Here is a 15,816-nt window from a genome sequence, read left to right as displayed (position 1 = left end):
GTTAGCACAAAATTTTGTGCGAGACGAAATTTGGGCAACTCGACAAGTAACTTACAACTTTATAAAAAGGTGGGTACTAGGAATTAGACACATGGTAGTAAGAGAGCAATCTGTAGGTCAACACACACACTCCAGGCTCTCATCCCAAGAGGGGGGTGCCCAAAACTGAGTGGAGGCTGATTTTTATGATTAAGTGACCTAAGTGTGTGTGTGAGTAGTGGTTGCAAGTTCACAACTTTAATGGAAAGCTTGCCTTCTCCTTTGTCTCATGTAGCGCGATGATTTTCTCTCGTGCATCTCTCTCTCCCCTTTGCACATGTGGTCAAAGTACCAGCTGTAAGATAAAATGCAACTAATGTTATGAAGAAAAACATCCAATATAACCATTTGAACCAAACAAATAAGTAAAGACCGAGGGGATTTCAACAGCAACCGATGCAGATTCACACAGTTCCAAATATGACGATCAACTTAATCACAAATAGAAGAACACTCAACACCCATTTCCTGACAGACTTGTCTAGCCAAGGAAATCCTTATGCCAACCTTACAAAATGCATTCTAAGTTGATCAAGATGTGACTGCTTGTTAAACCAACAACCTCAATCAAATTTGCATTTCAGAGACAGACCAGGATGTGACTGCTTGTTAAACCAGCAACCTGAATCAAATTTGCGTTTAGAGACAAAAACTCTTTTGGAATCTAGATGATGAAAATGGCTTGCAAAAACCGAAGTCAGTCTTTATAAAAGTAGAACCCAAAACAATAAACTGATGCATCATGAAAATCATGCATAATCTAGTCCGCCTAAGTCAATGCAACTCTTTTTCACAAGAGCACTTTCAATTTAAACAGTACATTCCCAACTCCAAACAAGAGGTAATAATTAACCAAATGATACCTTAAAGAAAAATGGACAGAAAACAAGAGTTACTTCAGAGTTTAACACGAGTTTCGATATGCTTCAAACTTCAATTGTAATCAAAACTATAGAACACTTGGTTGTTTGCCTTTGGCCCATAACAAAGGGGCTAGTATACATTTCAAAACTGTATTAATAGTTATTCATTACATCTACAATTTCAAGGAAATGGCGCAAGCTTAGGTACTAAGATCCTACACACCGATTGCTCTAGTTAGTCTACGAAGCTTTCTCATCTGTTTCATCCATGATTTGTCAAGTGTCTTGCGCCGCAGCTCTTGCCTCCGAGAACCATGTTTACATGTTGAACCTCCTCTCTTTGCTAACGTCTCAGCAGCAAATGACTCGACATTGATTAGCGTCTTGAGCATTAGCGCCGGTAAGAAACAAGCATGATGTCCTTTTTGGAAAGCATTCGAGGCAGCATAGCAAGCCACTTCCCTTACGTCCTTTAGAGAATGGACAAAAGCATCCAACATGGTCTGTATGCTAACCTCAGTATCTCACATCCCTCTTGGCTATTGCTGCTGCCTTCACTCATAGCCTCTAAATCTACATTTGCTATTGGAGGCCCCCAAGAAAGGCCGGAGCATTACAGGTTGTGTCTTTATAAAAAGTGTTGCACATAAGACACATATAATTGACAAATAATAATTATGACAAACCACTAAAAAGACTCAACTTAGAAATCCCAATTGCCAACGTGGATACCAACTAATCTCTCAATTCTTTTCATAACTACAGGACCTTCTAAGGAACCACCATAGCATTCATATTTAGCAACGAGAAACCTGTTCTTCAGAGAGGACACTTCGTCCTCGACTTTCCCATGTGAAATTATGGGAAGCATTGAATTACAATCTGATTCGCCAAGGATAGGAAAGGAGACGAATCACTTGTCAAAAATTCACACTAAAAAAATTAAAAAATTTACATCGATTAAAAGTCAACCAAATCTTAAAATTTGCCAAAACTACAGATGAATTCATACCAATTGCAAGAGCCTCATGCTTGTGAGAGTGGCGTGGTCGGCACACACACACACACACACAGAGAGAGAGAGAGAGAGAGAGAGAGAGAGAGAGAGAGAGAGAGAGTAGACCACGAACGCAAGATATGGTGAAGAGGGGGCGATCAACCCCCATGACGACCATGAGTAGAAGACCCAATACACAATAACCAGATGACATATGTGCAATGGGTACCCCCCTGGCCCCATATATAAGAGTGCCCAAGGTGGGTACCCAACTCAAGGTGGACGCCCAACTCAAGTGGACGGCCGGCCCCAAACTCAGGCGGTCGGACAAGGTACAACCTAGACTATGGGTGGCCAACACTAAGACACGAGCCATACAAGGAAGTTCCCTAGACGTGTGTGAAGCAGCAGAGTGGTGTAAATCTAACACCCCCACTCATCATCTAATGCTGAACAAACCGCGTGAAGCCAAAGATGTGAGGCAAATGATGAAGATGTCTACTGCGATGTCCACTGAAGGATACTCCATGAGTGTAGCAGTAGTCTGGGGTGTCCCAACCTCCGAGAGATCTCCATGGTGAAGTGTCGTCACGAGCAGTGTAGCAAATTGTTGTACTCCGCTGATACAGGGTGAAGATATTGCGTGAAGGTCCCAAACTGAGTGTGAAACAACTCCTTGTCGTGAAAGAAGTGCCAATAGACCTACAAGTGTCTTGCCCAATAGGATTTGTGGTGTCAGTAGTCAAAATGTTTGAAGAAAATGGGGAAGCCCAAAAACCATCATGAGAATGACCAGAAGCCTGTCAATGCATGAGCCTGCAACCAAGTGTGGCCAGGTGGCTAAGCTGTGTAAAACTCCACGAAGGCCAGATGTAGCAATCTGTGTCGTGAACGTCCTTCGAAAGAAGGAAAGCTAGACTAAACAGTCTGCACTGTAGAAGCTACCGTAAAGCTGCATCAGTCATCGAGAGACCGCATGGACCACCACCGGATGGTGTCCTGTCAGTAGATAGGGTAATCCAAGATGAGGGGAAAGCCAGACTCAACAGTCTGCACTGTGAAGGGCCTCAGAGAAGAGGTGTGGTTAGACCAAGCTGTCTGCACCGTAATCATCCTGTAGAAAGAAGGGAAGCCAGACTGAGCAATCTACGCTGTGAAGATACTTTGAGAAGAGGAAATACTAGACCAATCTGTCTGCGTCCTCTTGCCTGTATCTCTTGCCTCCAATCCTCCGATGTCAACTAAAACAGAATCAATGCCAATAAATGCCACCAAACTGCGACTTGGTGTGGCTCTCAATGTAAATGAGCTTGGAGTGACCGACTGCCCAGGTTGAGGGATAAGTATACTATAAGGTTACCAAGGGTGAGTGTAAGAAACTCTGAAGGTAGCAATCCAAATGATCAGGAGTGTAGAAGAACAACTGCACCACCATCCAAGCCAAGCTTCGGGTGACTCCGGATGTAGTCGCGTAATGATGCCTGATCTCCCGCATCTCGTGGGTAAACTTTCCAAGAGAGTCAAAAGTACCAGAGTCCCACTCCAATCTGTAGATCCAAGCAATAAACCTGTCCAAGAAGGCATCCAAGATCCTCTCTCTAAGTCCATGTAGATGCTCCTGTGTAAGCAAGTGATCTGACGTGTCGAGGTCAATTGGTATGTGTCTGTCCACCCAAGATGGTGGTGTCTTCTCTGGGAATGTCGAAATCCCATGTGTCATGAGCATGGCCATATCTCGTGTGAACTCCTGTGATGAGTGCATAGGTGTGTCCATAGCTAACCACAAGTCAGCACCCCCTCTGTAGTGTGCAACCGGCGAATGACGGTTGGAATGAATGGATCTCCCAAGGATCGTACGCCCGTAGATGATCAAGCCGATGTCAAAGATACCATGTACGGCGGCAATCAAGAAGAGACCGCACGGACCACCACCGTGTAAGGATTTTAGGTACTAATCCTTAATTAAGTACTTAAACTTATGATTAAGACTTAAGAAACTTGAACAGAACTCGGAAACAAGACTCAGAAGACTCTGTGTTTGATTGATTGAATGTGTGATACAAGGGCTCCTTATATAGGAGACAAAGAGACACAAATGAAAAGACATGTCTCCTGGTGAAGAGACATGACTTTAGACGTAAAAAGACACATCCTTTTGGCGAAGAGCTGCAACCATTGGGCGAAGAGTCGCACCCGTAGAGCGAAGGGATGTGACCAGTCGTCGAAGGAGTGTGCTTTTGGCAAAGAGGCACGTCTCTTGGGTGAAGGGGTGTGATCATGCAAGCGCAAGGGTCCTCCTTGGCATGGCACTTCGTGTATCTGCAACTAGGAGTAGATGTAATACTGTTAACATAGTCACAATCGTGACATTCCCTCCCATTTAAAATAAGAGCCCATGTCAAAGAAATGAGTTCTGATGTGATAGAACTTTGGAAAAGCATTGAATCTTCGAAAATCTTCAATCTTTGAGTTATCGAAACCTTTGTCTTTAACCTTTGCTTCTTGCGAAACCTTTTTGCTTTTACTGCTAAATCCCATGTCATTGCATTGTTCAAATTCTTTTGAGAAGAATCTGGTTTAATCAAGTTGACTACAATAAGAGATTGATCTTCAAAATTCTTCATGCGATGTAAGACTTCTGGTTCAAAATCTTCTAGTAACTGCGAAATATTTGGGGAAGAGGAAATCTTCTCAAGGTACTCTACAAATGGGGTAACTTCAACTTTAGTAATCACGAGAGAGGATTTTGGCTTGAGACTGTAATCATCTTCCAATAATGAATCTCAAAATTCTTCAGAGTCATCTTTAGAAACTGTCACTTCATGACTTGCAATTGGCATATCATCATCCAACAAAGAATCAAAGAAAGCATAGTCGTCTTCAGACTCAGAATCAACAACTATCTCCTTATCTTTGTCTGGTAACGAAGTATCACTTGCAAAAACTTCTTCATCAATAATAATTTATGCATTTACATTGGAGATCATATTCATTTCATAATCCACTGTATCATGTTGTTTGACTTGTACACGTTGAAGCTTGAATCACTCGTTCCGCATGATAAAGCCTGTGTAAAATAAGTTCACGTCCATCTTTGAAAAAATTGATAGTATGTTCTCGAAAGCTCATTGCGGGATCATACTGGAATAACCAATGCTGACCAAGAATCATGTCGCAATAAGATAAAGGCATGACTTCGAAATCCAGTTGATCTGCATAAATTTGAATACCGAACTGCAGCTGTCGAACTGTCTCATCACAAGTTAAAATTGATCCATCTGCTAATTCCACATCATATAAGTGAGATGTCTTCTGAGTTGGTAAGCGAAGTTGTTGAACTATCCGAGTGCTGACGAAATTATTCGAGCGTCCATTGTCCACCAAAATATTGATGGAGCGACCATTGATAGTTCCAAGAAGGCTCAAAACTTGCTTTGAGAGAGGCTCCAAAACTGAAGAATTTCACTGAGCATGCTTCATAAGAATAGTCATATCGTCTGAGACACGAATCGTATTGACCATAGATATTTCTTTATCCTTAGCAGAAGCTGGTTGTTCAGAATTCGATGATGTTTCCGCGTTGGAATTTATTTTCAAATTAGACGGATTTGGTCTCTTTGGACATTGATACCATCTATGGTCACCACCGCAAATTGTACATAATCTTTCCTTCTTTGAAGTCGAAGATGCATTTGACGAAGAGCCTTGTTGAGTATTGGAAAGCCGATCTTGAGAAAAATCATGTCCTTTACCACGATCAAGTGGAGAAACATTTGAGGAAGATTTGCTTTGAGATTGTCGATCTTGAGAGTAGAACCTTGAAGTTGAAGAAGGTGGTGTGGCTTGCTGTCTGAACTGAGATTGATGGTGTTGACTTTGACTAAAGCTTTCTCTGTGATCTCATTGTGAAAAGCGAGCGCTATTTGAAGATCTGTCACCAGGGAGAAAATTCTGTGTAGGGTGCCGATTATCGCCAAGACGCTCCACATAGACTATTGCAACATCCAAGGTGGTAGGGTTGAATTTGTGCACATCGTCCTTAGGTTGGGTTCGAGTCCATCGATAAAGCTGTGAAGTTTATCATAGGGACTAAGGGTCTCTATTCCCAGAGTTAGCCTTTGGAACTCTATGATGTACGCGACTAAGGAACCTGTCTGGCTCAGGCGGCAAAGAGAGGACCGGGCATGAAAATCCGCATTGGCAGGTTCGAACGCCTTGCAAATAGCACGTTGGAATTTATCCCAAGAAGGTGTATGTTTACCATCAGCAACCCGTCGTTGCCACCAAAGAAATGATGTGTCCTAGAGCAGAGAACTAGCAAGTGCAACTTTTTTACTTTCGACTAAATCCGTGTTGGACAAGTAGACCTCCATGTTGAACAGCCATTGGTCCAGCAAGCGCTTATCGTATTACAAGGCTCCAGCAGTTTAACATCAAGCTTCTTCTTCTGTGCAGCATTAAAAATTTTATAAAGTAATTGAGGTTCGCGATTGTCTACCTCATCAGTTGGATCTGGTTCGTTTGGTTCGTCCACTGAAGCTTCGGAAGAAGGTGTGGAAGATGCTGCATGTGTAGTCCAAGAAGCAGCAGGATGACTTCGAGAAGTGTTTTGCGTCTGCATCTGATCCAAGCGAGTGTGTAGTGATGCGAGGCTTATGGAAAGTGTGGCCATCTGCTCGTTAATGAGAGTAAGGGCATCGTCAGATTGACCACCTCCATCCTGAGAATTCGGCATGGTTACGCCTCAAAGGGAACTCTCGACCAGGTGCAGAAGCAGGTGCCGGAAAAGGGAACTCTCGACCAGGTGCAAGAGCAAGTGCCGAGACGTGTGCTCCGGGAGCGGAAACTCTGTTCCGAATGGGTTCCGGCTTTGGGGTTGGTTCTGGCTCCAGAATAATTATTACTTCGGGTGCCGGGAGAAGGTACGCTGGCAAGACTGCGTCGGGAATCTCGTCTATGTACGAGATGTACGGGAAAGCAGTCCATTGATGTTCATTGGCTGTAGCGAATACGGGCACACGGCGTGGGAAACGATGTGCAAGGGGCTAGATTTGCCAGCGTGGACTGCCTGGGAGAGAGGCGTAAAAAATTATCCTGTGCTACATGGTTGTGTTGATATCGCTGGCTGGTATTTAGCAAAGGATGCTTTCAAATCACAATGTTTAATAAAGTGAGTTGGCTAGCCAAGGTTGGGCGCCCTTAGTCGGTAATAAAGAAAACCTTGTGTTGGTTAGTAGCTGGCCTTAAAAAAAAACCATACGCTGCGTAGAGAAATCACCAGTATGGACTTTAATTTACAAAGGCTGCGAGCGTAGGCTGTTTTACGAAGGGCTGACGGCGTTTAGAAGCAGCGATAGGTGAATAGCCGCCAAGCGGCAGGGTATGCGAGGCGAAGGGGCATAGCCAGGGCCGGGAATCGCAAGGGGGTGCGACCCTTCATCGGCAAGAGGTGCAACCCGTCGACGCGAAGAGACACCACTTGATGAAGAGGCATATGTCGAGAATTGCAGCAGGTATGCTGCATACACACATCGCCTTCTCTTGAGTTATTTATGTATTTATAAAAGAGGGTTTCAGGTTACCTCATACGTGTCTGTGTGTGGTCCATCTTTCTGCTGCTTCCATGCAACTTCGGGAAGGGGATAGAGTGTAGCGGCAAGGGTGAGAGGCTCACAACCTTTGGGTCCGGGGAAAAAAATTTGCTCTGATACCACTGTAAGGATTCTAGGTACTAATCCTTAATTAAGTACTTAAAGTCATGATTAAGACTTAAGAAACTTGAACTGAACTCAGAAACAAGACTTAGAAGACTCTGTGTTTGATTGATTGAACGTGTGATACAAGGGCTCCTTATATAGGAGACAAAGAGACACAAATGAAAAGACATGTCTCCTGGTGAAGAGACAAGACTTTAGACGTAAAGGCACATCCTTTTGGCGAAGAGCTGCAACCATTGGGCAAAGAGTCGCACCCGTAGAGCGAAGGGGTGTGACTAGTCATCGAAGGAGTGTGGCTTTTGGCGAAGAGGCACGTCTCTTGGGAGAAGGGCTGTGACCATCCAAGCATAGGGGTCCTCCTTGGCATGGCACTTCGCATATCTGCAACTAGGAGTAGATGTAATATTGTTAACATAGTCACAATCGTGACACACCGGATGGTATCCTAGTAGGAGGTAACTTCATCTCTCTGTGTAAAAGCACAAACCATGTGGCTGTTGTCCACCCAAAAACGCGAGTGCGAGATGATGAAAACGCTGCTGTCAAGCGATTTCCAACGTGCTCGTACGCTCCCGGCATGGTCCAACAAAAACGCAAGGGAAAAAGGGTGTCTCCACGATGAAAAGACTCCAACTGATGGCGCCTCCCTCTCTTGGTGTAAAAACACAATGCTCAATCCTTCTTGTGCTCTTTTTGATACTGTTTCATGCCAAGAAAGAGACATAAAATGTGAATTCCTTGGGTGCAAACATTTCATCTTTTCATGAGTAATCCGCATACATCCGTGCTCATTCATGAGTGAATCGTGTTCATCGTGCACTATGTTTTGCCTATGGAAAGGAATCACATAAGGACGGTGACTAAAATACAAGAAAGCATCACGAATGAAACACTCGAACAATGTGTACCGACTAATCATTCAAACACATAATACTTCCTGTGGGGGTTTCTTTGAACCTCGACTCGAGAGCCAAGATCGGTTCTTCGTGATCTATCAAATCTGCAACCAGGTTAGCTTCACTAGACAAAGTATCAACTAAACCGTCATCCTTGTGAATAATCACATCTTTATCCTGCAAATCATCATGCTTGTGAGTAATCACATCTATATCATGCAAAGCCTCATGCTCGTGAATAATCATATCTTGAACATGCTTATCATCTCGCTTATCATTTTCATGCAAATCATGTGTGTCATGCTTTGGAAAAGAAGAGATTGAGAGAGTCTCCTTCTCCTGATTCTTTCCAATCTTCGCCTGCACATTAGAAATGAGAGATGAAGAATGAACAACTTGCTCTCCACGAATGACAATCGGAGAGTCACTTTTGGCATTGAAAGTAAACATGTTTTCCGCCCAATCAATGAGAGGGTTATGCTCACGAAACCATCGAATGCCCAAAAGCATATCACATCCTGAAAGAGGAGAGACTACAAATTTTCTGCGAAAGGACACTTGTTGAACACTGAACAAAACATCAAGGCACTCTTGCGTGATGAGAGAGTCCATACCGGGAGAGAAGCCTGACACCACGAAAGGAGATGTCTTACTAACCCCCAAGCGGGCTCTTTCGACAAGAGAGTCACTAATCAAATCATGCATACTGCCTGGGTCAAACAATATGACAAAACGCTGACCCTTCACATGACCATAACACTTAATGAGAGACTCATCAATGGGAGGATCATGAGAAACTTGCGTCACACTCGTGTTCTCAATTATTGCATTGACAGAGGAAGTGGGTTCTGTGGGTTCTTTAGATTCATTAGAGTCAAGCTTAGGACATGTTCTTTTAATGTGACCCTTGATGTGACAATGAAAACAACGACCTTCCTTAGAATAAATGCTTTGTTCTTCCGACGTAATGTATCCTCTTAAAATTCCTTGTTCTGTCTTTTCATCTGGAGTGAGTTTTGGTTTAGCAATTGTGTTTGCTTTACCCTTAGGTTCATTTTGAGTGTTCTTTTATGAGAGACTATTGGAAGATTGGTTAGAAGAGTTACCGTTCTTACCGTTCTGAGAAGTCTGAGTGGTACTTGGAGAAGTCTCTTTTCCTTAGGCTTTCCCTTGTTGTGCTTCATCTCTTGTGCGAGAGCAATCGCTACCACCTTGTTGAGATCGATTGGGTCGAGGACTTCGAAATCAAATCTGATATAGTCGTCCAACCCAAAATGAAAGCCTTCTTGCGCTCATCCTCCGATTTGCATAATTAGGTGCAGAGCTGCAAAACACGATTAGAGAAAAACATAACTAGCATACCATTTTGCTCGAAACTCCGCCAATCGTCTTTCAATCGTGCTAGGTATTGTGGTGGCATAAACCGCGCCTTGAGCTTGTCTTGGAAGTCGGCCCAATTGAAAGAAAGGGGCGCGCCTTCCTCGGCTTCCTCTAGGTGCGCGGTCAATTGTGCCTCTTGCCATGCGTGGTACCAATTAATGGCATCACCGGCAAGGTACATAGTTGCCGTCAAAACCTTGCTATTTCCTGTCTTCTTAGTTGTCGCAAAATAAGCATTAAATTGATGCAACCAAGAATGAATAACACTAGCATCCGTCTTACCATCATACTTACTAAACGTGATCTTCTCTGTGACGGGGTTGTTGGAGTCCGCTGCTTGTGCTACTTGAAGAACTACCAACTTCTTTGACTGGCTCGGACTTCGAGGTGAGTACCTGTCGGACCAACTCTTGCATGCGTTGGTCTCTCATCGCGTCAGGCTCTAACTCCAAGGCCGCTCGTTTTTCTTCGCGCTCGCGATCCAATTCGGCTTTTCTTTCTTTGTGCTCACGCTCTATGGCTGCCATTCTTTCTTTGCGTGCTTCGCGCTCGCGCTCCAAGGCAACGCGATTCGCTTCTTGTTGTAACATCATGTCCATCATTGACTTGACCAAAGCCTCCAAAGGATTTGGTGCAATCCTTGGCGTAGATGGGGAAGGGGGGGGGGGGGGGGGGGGGGGTCGGAAAAACCTCTTGGTGGGGAAAATTCTTCTTCACCTTCTTCATGCTCATCACCTTCATGCAAAGTATCCATTCCGCTTTGGGTAATGACCATACACTGAGATCTTGGGTTCGTAAGTTCACGAGGAACTTGGGTTCTTGTGGTTCTTGGGTGCTTGGGGGTCTTGAGGTTCTTCTTTAGCTTGCAATCTGTGTTAGAGAAAGATCTTCTCTTACCCGAGCTCTTCTCTTTCCCGCGAGCGCACCCCTTGGCGGCCTTGCGCTCACACTAAGGTTGCTTTTTTCCACGTCACGTCAATTGGCCGGCCGCTAAGTGCACGGTCCACACTCAATGAGTGAAAAGAGAAACAAGGGGAGGCTGGACAAGCCCTTCTTTCTTGGGTTTCCTGTCACTCTTCAAAAACACGATTAGGAATCGACACAACAATCCCAAGTGGACTTGGGTTACGTGCGACCGCAACAAGCAAAAAAAAATTCTTGTGGTTCTTTCCTTGAGTGATACAGAACACTGCCAAAGCTTTGATACCAATGTAAGGTGCAGCAGAAGTAAATGTTGAACTTTGCTCAAGATAAGTGCTCCGAACTGTGCATAAGGGTTCCTTTTACTTACGGAAGGGAGAGCCTTCTGTTCCTTTAGTGAGAGAGTGCAAATGATCACAAACAAAGTGGCAAACATTGTGAATGAAGGTGCTGGGACTGAGAGATAGAGAGAGAAGAATACGACACCAGAATGTTGTCAAACCCTCCTCCAAAGGCCCCACTCTTTATGGCGAGAGTGGTCTACTATTGATTGCACAAATCTCTACAATGCTTTGAACTTCCCGACGATGAGGACGACGACGAGAAGGATTGAAATCTGAAAACGCTAATGGCTGAAATCTGCAAATCTTTATCTACTGAATTGTGACTCTATGTCGGTGACGACGGCGATGATGACGATGCGATGACGACGCGCTGAAAACGCAGATGCTGAAATTTGCGTTTTCCGGGCTGAATCTGCAAACTTCGGTGGATCTGACCGTGCGGCGAGGAATTGCTGCAGGAAGGTGAGATTTGCAAGGTTTGGGGGCTATCTGCGGTGTCTCTATGCTGAAAACTGAAAACGCTGATGCTTCTAGTTGTTCTGTCGCGGCGAATCTGCAAAACGCTAGGAGATCTGTTGTTTGCAAAAACGCTAGGCTGATGTGTGGTCTGCTTCAAAAACGTGAGGGCTCCTGCTGTCACCAGGGGATCTGCAAATGCAAAACGCTAGCTGATCTGCAATGCTGAAAACGTTGGGCTTTGTCTTGGCTGAAAACGCTAGGTTTGCTGTCGGGAGGGGGTCTTGCTGAGAAGGTGCACTGCTGGATGTCTGATCCCTGCTGCCTCTTCTGCCAAAAAGTGTTAGCGCTAGGGTTTCTTATATACTGCCTGAGTCAAATTGCCCTACCCAGTTTCCTAACAAAAGTCACTTAAAAATAATAAGTGAAAATTGGCTAAAATAGGAAAAATAGGTCTATGCACTGTAAAAATGCTCCTGATGGGTTCTGATGGAAATCTGATGATCATGTTGTGTGTAACCAGAGGATATGCATCTACTCTTAAGTGCCTGGACATACACGGTCTGCGAACAGACTCACAAAAGTGCCAGAACACTTCCTGGTCTAGTTGAACTGAATCCATGTCATGAAGTAGCTTGTCCACGTACACATAGGGTTAGATGTGCACGTGACAAAACATTGGCAGAAACGCTGGCTGATCTGATTGTGGGAGAAGAACCTCATGCATGTGAAGCGCCTTGGATCATGAAGAGCCTGAAGCTGCTAATACCATGTGAGAGTGCACGAGAGAGAGAGAGAGAGAGAGAGAGAGAGATAGGAGACCACAAACGCAAGATATGGTGAAGAGGGGACGATCAGTCCCCCCATGACTACCATGAGTAGAAGACCCAATACACAATAACCAGATGATATATGTGAAATGGGTACTCCCTGGCCCAGTCCCCAAGGTGGGCGCCCAACTCAAGTGGGTGGCCGGCCCCAAACTCAAGCGTCCGGACAAGGTACAACCTAGACTATGGGTGGCCAACCCGGAGACATAGCCATACAAGGAAGTGCCCTAGACCTGTGTGAAGCAGCAGAGTGGTGTGAATCTAATAATGCCCGATCTCCAAAAATTTACATGGAAGGAGTGCTGCTAACAGCTTGTACACACTGATGTCGTAATGGGGATACGACACAAGATGTTGAACCTTTACGTCTGCTCAACCAATTTTTAAAACCAGACTCTCTTCAAGAATTTTCTCCTCTTTAGGACAAAGATGGCATGGAAATCTGTGACGCCAATTCTTTCTCCTAAAAATGTGAAGGTCCCGATAAATTGGTCATTGTCGAAGACTTTGCAACATAGGAGGAGTAATTTGCTTGCAAAGATCCACGTCCATCTATTATCTTTGAGATTTTTGAAGAAATAAAAGCCTTCACTTTCAAAGATAAACCTTTATATATGAAATAAGTCACAAAAACTAGTATTACAGAGATATGGCGATCGATACATATGAAAGCATATGCACAAAAAAAATAACCATTTGTAAGAGCAAGAAGCTGTGAGCTTTTTCCAACAGTGGCTTGTTTGCCTTGTTTGCCTTGTTCAAGGACTTTCTCTAGACACATGAAACATGTGAGCTTTTCTTGGGGGAGAGAGAGAGAGAGAGAGAGAGAGAGAGTATTTTGCAAAAAACCTAACAAAGAAGACATATGATGAATGAGGCAAACCTACAAAGTACAAACGGTTTGGACAAACAGAAACAGAAAGATGATGTAAGGAAGGACTCACCTTTTATGGTTGAATCCATAAGATCCGGGAAAGAGACCACTGATGAAAAGGGAGAGAGAGCACAGTGAAGATGTCACTGAAGATGAAGATGTCGTGACCTCAGTGGCCTCATCCGTCCTTGATTTGGTGAAGCTGTCATGGCCTCGGTGGCCTCACCTGTCCTTGATGATGATGATGGATTACAAGCTGGAAAGCACGTACACGGGCATGCAAAAGTTAGTGTTAGTTAATAGCAGCGACCTCAACCAAAATGCCACTGACGTAACATTTTGAAGAGGTCAACGACAACGTGACGGGGAGGGGAGCACACTCACATAGAGATGGCGGACGGCAGCGCACCAGTGCTGAAATCTTTTTCTGGTCTGTTCGAGGTGTGCTCTAAAATCCATAACTGTGAGATCAAGCATTTCCAATGCACTGTTTCCTGGCTGCTGAAATCTTTCTCCGTTGATTTATCTCTGTGCTTATCATAATTTGCAACTCTCACTAAAAGCATGCGAGCTGTGAGGTCAAGCATGTTCAATGCGCGCTGCTTGCTGCCTGCTGAAATCTTTCTCTGGTTTGTTTAAGGTGTGCTCTAAAATCCAGAACATTGAGATCAAGCATTTCCAATGCACTGTTTCCTGCCTGCTGAATCTTTCTTTGGTCTGCTCGAGGTGTGCTCTAAAATCCACAGCCAGGTCTCGTTTTTGGATTATCTGGTCTTTAATGTTTAGAGCATTGCTTTTTATTTGACTGGCCCTCAACGATTTACCTGGCTGGTCCTCGAGGCGAACTGATGGTTCTTCTCAGCAATTGAAAGCATGATGTTCGTGGAAGAAACTGAATGATGTTGTTCGTGCAGAAGATTCATCTGTGGCACATATGGATGAGTGTACATTACGGAGTATGCCAACATTCTCCGCGTTATGGAGCTCGTGTTGAAAGGCTCTTATAGTAGATCGAGATGCACATCAGCACTCTCGTATTATTATAGCCTTTGTGCTGGGCTGAAAACATGTGCACGCATGCGAGAAGGCTCTGTTCCAAGACATCTCCACGATGCAGGCAGATCAAGCCAAAGGGACGTGCCCGATTGTCCCAAGAACAGCACATTTGCGACCTTGAAACCTAGGTCTGCAAGATTTATGGTCCAGTGTTTAGAGAGATGCTTGACATGCTTCTCGGCGCTCGCCTGCTTCTGGGTGTCTTTTGCTTCTTTCTTAGTTTTGCATTTCCTTTTGTTACGGTGGTATTGATAACTGAAGAACTGCATGGACATTGGACTTGGCAATGCAACTATGATCCCATTGTGCGTATCGTAATTTGCAATTCTCACCGCAAGCATAAGAGCTGTCAGGCAAGGCATCTTCGACACACTGCCTACTACCTGCTGAAATCTTTCTCTGGCCAGCTCGAGGCCTGTTCTATGATTCATAGTCAGATATCACTTTTGAATTATCTGGTCTTTAATGCCTACGGCATTGCTATCTATCTCATTGGTCCCAAAGGTGAAATGATAGCTCTTCTCGGCAATTGAAAGCATGATCTTTGTAAAAAAACCAAATGATGTATAACTTTGTAGAGAACTCTCACTCTCTTAATCGTTGGCAGCAACTCCTCCATGATTATCTTGGTCTGCTTTAAGATGCCTGTGACTAAACATGTGCACGTGTCCAATTGAGAGCTAGACATGAAAGGGCTGCAATACTCTTCAGATCCAATGTAATGACCGCAAGCTTAGGTGCAGCTCTAGAAATCTAGCTTTCAACCACCACAAAGGCTGAGCCTAGACGAATAGGTGCAGCCGAAAACGTTTCAAAGACACCATATAACTAGATATGTCTAACAGAAAACAACGTAACAACACATCGTACCCCTATAATGAGACAAATAAGTCCCTTGCAAGCCGCATGCTTGTGCTTTCAGGGATGGTAAATAGCTCTCACAACAAGCGTGAGAAGGTGACCTTAACAATGCTACTTTTCTTCCTGATTCTACTAAGGCGAATATGAGCTTGATGTTATTACCTCTCATGCTTGAGGGGCGTAAAAGAAAGGTGTAGATTGAAAGGAAAGATCCACAGCTAGGTGTCTTCAGGCACCTTGCATGTCAGCAAGTAAAAGAGTGCCATTACATTCTTTTGCCTCCATAGCTATGTAATATATACAAGACCACAATGTACAGTAATGCCTTCAAGAAAGGTCTCCCTTAGAGTCGTATTGTTGTTCGTATCAGTGTGTTTTACACTGTGTAAGTGGAATGTACATGCATGCAATACCTCAAGCAGACTCAAACAATGAATGTCGCCACGATGACTTCTGAAGACAAGCCAGCTGCTTCAGGGCTGTTTTGATGTATCTTTAGATTCTTTTAGATACCAAGGGATAGATCTGGGGCTGATCTGTATCCCAATGTCAGAGAAATGAAGGGTTGAAAACGCAAATCTT

General features: G+C 44.2%; 1 pseudogene; it reads right to left on the bottom strand.

The window, feature by feature from the left end:
• Window positions 1-1,117: 1,117 nt before the first annotated feature.
• On the bottom strand, window positions 1,118-14,267 carry LOC147426251 (uncharacterized; annotated as a pseudogene).
• Window positions 14,268-15,816: the final 1,549 nt, after the last annotated feature.

This window comes from Adiantum capillus-veneris, chromosome 24 (genome assembly GCF_014529385.1).
Source record: "Adiantum capillus-veneris isolate H3 chromosome 24, ASM1452938v2, whole genome shotgun sequence".
In the NCBI taxonomy this organism is placed as follows: Eukaryota; Viridiplantae; Streptophyta; class Polypodiopsida; order Polypodiales; family Pteridaceae; genus Adiantum; species Adiantum capillus-veneris.
This window is presented reverse-complemented; position numbering and strand designations above follow the sequence as displayed.